The sequence below is a fragment of the Rattus norvegicus genome, chromosome 17, assembly GCF_021556685.1.
Source record: "Rattus norvegicus strain SHRSP/BbbUtx chromosome 17, alternate assembly SHRSP_T2T, whole genome shotgun sequence".
NCBI lineage: Eukaryota > Metazoa > Chordata > Mammalia > Rodentia > Muridae > Rattus > Rattus norvegicus.
The window spans coordinates 29,670,806-29,677,315 of NC_141550.1; positions in this window are offsets into that span (position 1 = coordinate 29,670,806).

The following is a 6,510-nucleotide window of genomic DNA, read 5'->3' on the forward strand; positions in this document are numbered from 1 at the left end:
GCATTTCCCTGATGATTAAGGATGTTGAACATTTCTTTAGATGCTTCTCAACCATTCTATATTCCTCAGCTGAAAATTCTTTGTTTAGCTCTGTACCCCCAATTTTAATAGGGTTATTTGGCTCTCTGAAGTCTAACTTCTTGAGTTCTTTATATATTTTGGATATTAGCCCTTTATTGGATTTAGGAATGGTGAAGATCTTTTCCCAATCTGTTAGTTGCATTTTGTCCAAGAAGCTTCGCAGTTTTATGAGGTCCCATTTGTCCTAGATCCCATTTGTCCATTTGATCCTAGAGCAAAAGCCACTGGTGTTTTGTTCAGGAAATTTTCCCCAGTACTCATATGTTTGAGGCTCTTCCTCACTTTTCCTTCTATTAGTTTGAGTTTATCTAATTTTATGTGGAGGTCCTTGATCCACTTGGACTTGAGCTTTGTACAGGGCAATAAGAACAGATTGATTTGCATTCTTCTACATGCTGATCTCCAGTTGAACCAGCACTATTAAAAGTGCTATATTTTTTCCACTGGATGGTTTTAGCGCATTTGTCAAAGATCGGGTGGCCATAGGTGTGTGAATTTACTTCTGGACCTTCAATTCTATTCCCTTGAGCTATCCTGCCTGTCAGTGTGCCAATACCATACAGTTTTTTAATCACTATTGCTCTGTAATACAGCTTCAGGTCAGGGAAGTTGATTCCCCCAGAAGTTCTTGTATTGTTGAGGATAGTTTTTGCTATCCTGGAGTTTTTGTTATTCCAAATGAATTTGAAGATTGCTGTTTCTAACTCTATGAAGAATTGAGTTGGAATTTTGATGGGGCTTGCATTGAATCTTTAGATTGCTTTTGGCAAAATGGCTATTTTTATTATATTAATCCTGCCAATCCATGAGCATGGGATGTTTTTCCATCTTCTGAAATCTCCTTTCACTTTCTTTCTTCAGAGACTTGAAATTCCTGTCATACAGATCTTTCACTTGTTTGGTTAGAGTGACACTGAAGTACTGTATGTTATTTGTGACTACTGTGAAGGGTATCATTTCCCTAACTTCTTTCTCGGCCTTTTTAACCCTTTGAGTAGAGGAAGTCTACTGATTTGTTTGAGTTAAGTTTATACCCATCCACTTTGCTGAAGTTGTTTATCACATTTAGTAGTTCTCTGGTGGAACTTTTGGGGTCCCTTAAGTACACTATCATATCATCTGCAAATAGTGATATTTTACTTCTTCCTTCCCATTTGTATCCCTGTGGCCTTCTTTTGCTACTTAATTGGCCTGCTATGACTTTGAGAACTATATTGAATAGGTAGAGAGAGAAAGTGGGTATCCTTGTCTAGTCCCTGACTTTAGTGGGATTGCTTCAAGTTTCTCTCCATTTAGTTCGATGTTGGCTACTGGTTTGAAGTATATTGCTTTTAGCATATTTAGGTATGGACCTTGAATTCCTGATCTTTCCAAGACTTCTACCATGAAGGGATGTTGAATTTTGTCAAATGATTTCTCACCATCTAATGAGATGATCATGTGGGGTTTTTTTTTCTTTGAGTTTGTTTGCATAGTGCACCTCATTGATGGATTTCCATATATTGAACTATCCCTGCAATCCTGGTTTGAAGCCTACATGATCATGATGGATGATCGTATTGATGTGTTCTTGGATTCAGTTTGGGGAATTTTATTGAGTATTATTAAGTCCATATTCATATGGGAAATTGGTCTGAAGTTCTCTTTTTTATTATTTCTTTTTGTGGTTTAGGTATGAGTAATTGTGGGTAGTGCTCCTTCTGTTTCTATTTTGTGGAATAGTTTGGACAATATCAGTGTTAGGTCTTCTATGAATGTCTGGTAGAATTCTGTACTTAAGTCCATCTGGTTCTGGGCTTTTTTTGGTTGGGACATTTTTAATGACTGCTTCTATTTCTTTAAGAATTATGGGAGTGTTTAGGTAGTTTATCTGATCCTGCTTTAACTTAGGTACCTGGTATCTGTCTAGAACATTGTCCATTTCATCCAGATTTTCCAGTTGTGTTAAATATAGGCTTTTGTAGTAGGATCTGATGATATTTTTAATTTCCTCAGATTCTGTTGTCATGTCTCCCTTGTAATTTCTGACTTTGTTAGTTTGGATACACTCTCTGTGGCCTCTGGTTAGTCTGGCTAAGAGTTTATCTATCTTGTTGATTTTCTCAAAGAACCAACCCTGGTTTTGTTGATTCTTTGTATAGTTTTTTTTTCCTACTTGGTTGATTTCAGACCTGAATTTGATTATTTCCTGCCATCTACTCCTCTTAAGTGTATTTGTTTCTTTTCATTCTAGAGCTTTTAGGTACGCTGTCAAGCTGCTAATGTATGCTCTCTTCAGTTTCTTTTTGGAGGCACTCAGAGCTGTGAGTTTTCTTCTTAGCACTGCTTTCTTTGTGTCCCATAAGTTTGCATATGTTATGCCTTCATTTTCATTAAATTCTAAAAAGTCTTTAATCTTTTTCTTTATTTCTTCCTTGACCAACTTTCGTTGAGTACGGTATAGTTCAGCTTTGATGTGTATGTAGACTTTCTGTTATTTTTGTTGTTATCGAAGACCAGCCTTAGTTCATGGTCATCTGATAGGATGCATGGGATTATTTCAGTCTTCTTATATCTGTTGAGGCCTATTTTGTGACCAATTATATGGTCAAGTTTGGAGAAGTTACCATGAGGTGCTGAAAGGAAGGTATATTCTTTTATTTTAGAATGAAATATTCTATAAATATCTGTTAAATCCATTTGGTTCATAACTTCTGTTAGTTTCTCTATGTCTCTGTTTAGTTTCTGTTTCCATGGTCTGTCCACTGATGTGAGCGGGGTATTAAAATCCCCACTATTGAACGTGATTGTTGGGGGGAGGGCGGCAATGGGGGGAGGATGGGGAGGGGAACACCCATATAGAAGGGGAGGGGGAGAGATTAGGGGGATGTTTGCCCGGAAACCGGGAAAGGGAATAACACTCGAAATGTAAATAAGAAATACTCAAGTTAATAACAAAAAAAAAAAAAAAAAGAAAGGACAGAGGCAGTTGATGTCACAGAAGTATAGCCATAAGTGGTTTAGTGGCACTGGCCCTGCAAGCCCTGCTATTCTGCAGTGTAAGGTCAGGGAAGATAAAAGTACAAGGCATGCCTGGACTAAAGAGTATGTTCAAGGTCAACCACGACTTAGAGAACCTGTTTCATAATAAAAAACTATTAGCTGAACATATAAAAAAATAAAAAAATAAAAATAAAAAAATAAAATAAAATCCCCACTATTATTGTGTGAGGTGCACTGTGTGCTTTGAGCTTTAGTAAGGTTTCTTTTACGTATGTAGGTGCCTTTGCATTTGGAGCATAGATATTCAGGATTGAGAGTTCATCTTGGTGGATTTTTCCTTTGATGAATATGAAGTATCCTTCCTTATCTTTTTTAATGACTTTTGGTTGAAAATCGATTTTATTCGAAATTAGAATGACTACTCCAGCTTCTTCAGACCATTTGCTTGGAAAGTTGTTTTCCATCCTTTTACTCTAAGGTAGTGTCTGTCTTTGTCTCTGAGGTGTGTTTCCTGTAGGCAGCAAAATGTTGGGTCCTCCTTATGTAATCAGTTTGTTAATCTGTGTCTTTTTATTGGGGAATTGAGTCCATTGATGTTGAAAGATATTAAGGAATAGTGATTGTTGCTTCCTGTTATATTCGTGTTTGGATGTGAGATTATGTTTGTGCTTGTCTTCTCTTTGTTTTGTTGCAAAACAATTAGTTTCTTGCTTTGTGTAGGGTGTAGCTTGCCTCCTTGTGTTGGACTTTACCATTTATTATCCTTTGTAGGGCTGGATTTGTAGAAAGATATTGTGTAAATTTGGTTTTGTCATGAAATATCTTGGTTTCTCCATCTATGTTAATTGAGAATTTTGCTGGATACAGTAACCTGGGCTGGCATTTGTGTTCTCTTAGGGTCTGTATGACATCTGTCCAGGATCTTCTGACTTTCATTGTCTCTGGTGAGAAGTCTGGTGTAATTCTGATAGGTCTGCCTTTATATGTTACTTGACCTTTTTCCCTTACTGCTTTTAATATTCTTTCTTTGTTTTGTGCATTTGGTGTTTTGACTATTATGTGATGGGAGGAGTTTCTTTTCTGGTCCAATCTATTTGGAGTTCTGAAGGCTTCTTGTATGTTTGTGGGCATCTCTTTCTTTAGGTTAGGTAAGTTTTCTTCTATAATTTTGTTGAAAATATTTACTGACCCTTTAAGTTGGGAATCTTCACTCTCCTCTATACCTATTATCCTTATGTTTGATCTTTTCGCTGTGTCCTGGATTACCTCCACGTTTTGTTTAGAAACTTTTTGTGTTTTACATTATCTTTGATGGTTGGGTCAATCTTTTCTATGGTATTTTTTGCACCTGAGATTCTCTCTTCTATCTCCTATATTCTGTTGGTGAAGCTTGTATCTATAACTCCTGATCTCTTTCCTACATTTTCTATCTTCAATATTGTCTCCCTTTGTGATTTTGTTATTGTTTCTGTTTCCATTTTTAGATCCTGGATGGTTTTGTTCAATTCCTTCATCTGTTTGGTTGTGTTTTCCTTTAATTCCTAAGAGATTTTTATGTTTCCTCTTTCATGGTTTCTACCTCTTTACCTGTGTTTTCCTGTATTTCTTTAAGGGAATTATCTATGTCCTTCCAAAAGTCCTCTATCATTATCATTAGATATGATTTTTAAGTCTGAATCTTACTTTTGCAGTGTGATGGGGTATCCATGACTAGCTGTGGTCAGAGAACTGGGTTCTGATGATCCGAAGTAGCCTTGGTTTCTATTGCTCATGTTCTTGTGCTTGCCTGTCACCATCTGGTTATCTCTACTGCTACCTGCCCTTGCTGTCTCTGACTGGAGCCCATCCCTGCTGTGATCCTTTGAGCCTGTTATCTTAGGTGAGTCAGCACTCCTGGGAGACCAGTTCTCTCCATGCAGGATTTGGGTGTGGAAAGCTGTGTCACAGGATTAGTTCCAGGGTACTGATGGAAATCAGAAGGATACTGTCCCTGGCTGTTTTGAGGTTCCCATACCCTGTGCACTCACTCCTGTCAGGTCCCTCTTTGGACAGTTATTGGAACAAAAGTAGCTCCAAAAAGTTGTGAGCTTAAGAGTGACAGCATTCTTGGGAGACCAGATCTCTCCAGGTGGGATTTGGAGGGAGGACTGTGGGACTGCATTAGCTCTGGGGCACAAATGGAAACCGGAAATGATGTCAACTTTTTTATTTATAATAAATGTTAATCAGCATTAGAGCTGGGCAGTTATATCTACCCTCTAAGCTACTTGGATCTACTTTCCTGTCAATAACCCCTAGTAATACTTTGCCATGTTCCATCTAGGCTGCTCTTAACTCCATTTGGCCAGCCCTCATGGCCATGTTTTCAAGACTCACCTACTCCATGGTGTCTTCTCTTCTCTCCTCTTTCTTCCTCTCTCTTGTAGTCTCCTGCCTCACACCCTGTCCCAGGAACCAAAACCCCCATCTACCTCTCTTCTGCCCAGCTATCGGCTGTCAGCATCTATATTCAACTAAAAGTTTTAAATTAAGAAGCAAGGTCACATAGCATCACTTGATGTGCATGAGGATTCTCTTCTCTCTGAGGCAACCAGGGCCAGTATTTAGCATTACAATACATAACAACAGACCAAACTTCAACATATCTCTAAACAACTATAATATCTCCTATGGTGGAAATGTGTCAATGCTATAAACCTGCCCTGCTTAGGGGATAATGATGAGAAGAGAGTCAGCCATGTTCTGTGCAAGCAAGTTGTATGCTTAGCTGTATATTCATATTCAAGCATAGCTGTATCCTTGATTCAACCTTGAATCTCCCAATGTAGAGCCTAGGTTTATAGAGAAGTGATTATACACATTTCCCATTTAAAGTCATACCATTGTGACACAGCCTGACATTGAAACTATATCTAAAGTCAGAGTACATGCCTTTAAATTGGTTTTTGTTTTCAATAATTCTGAATCATAACTTCATCTCCAACCTCCAATAGCATCAATTCCTGCAGCTGCAACAGTAGGAGTTCACGCAGTTATCTGCAGTATCGGGTCTTGCCCCAAGGAATCTCAATGCAGACTTGTGTCTCTATAATTCTTTGTTCTATGAGTAGAGGAAGAAGCAATTTTCCATTTCTGTATATGCACACTACAGGGAAATCCAGTGATTTCCCTCCTGATAATCAGGACAGTTTACCTTCCAAAGTTTTCACTTAAACCAGCACTAACATTTGTCTCTTTGGGCTCATTAGTCATTTCTTATATAGCCTTCTTCACCAAATAAGCTGTTGATAATCACAATGTAGATTTATCAGTTCACCACATTTTGTAACACTCCAGAAAGTAAGAAAATGGAATAAAACTAAACCAACTTACTGTAGCTCAGGTACGAGATTGCAATCTGGCAGGAAACCATCTGCTCTCCGCAAGGCTGACTGAACAGCTCTGCCT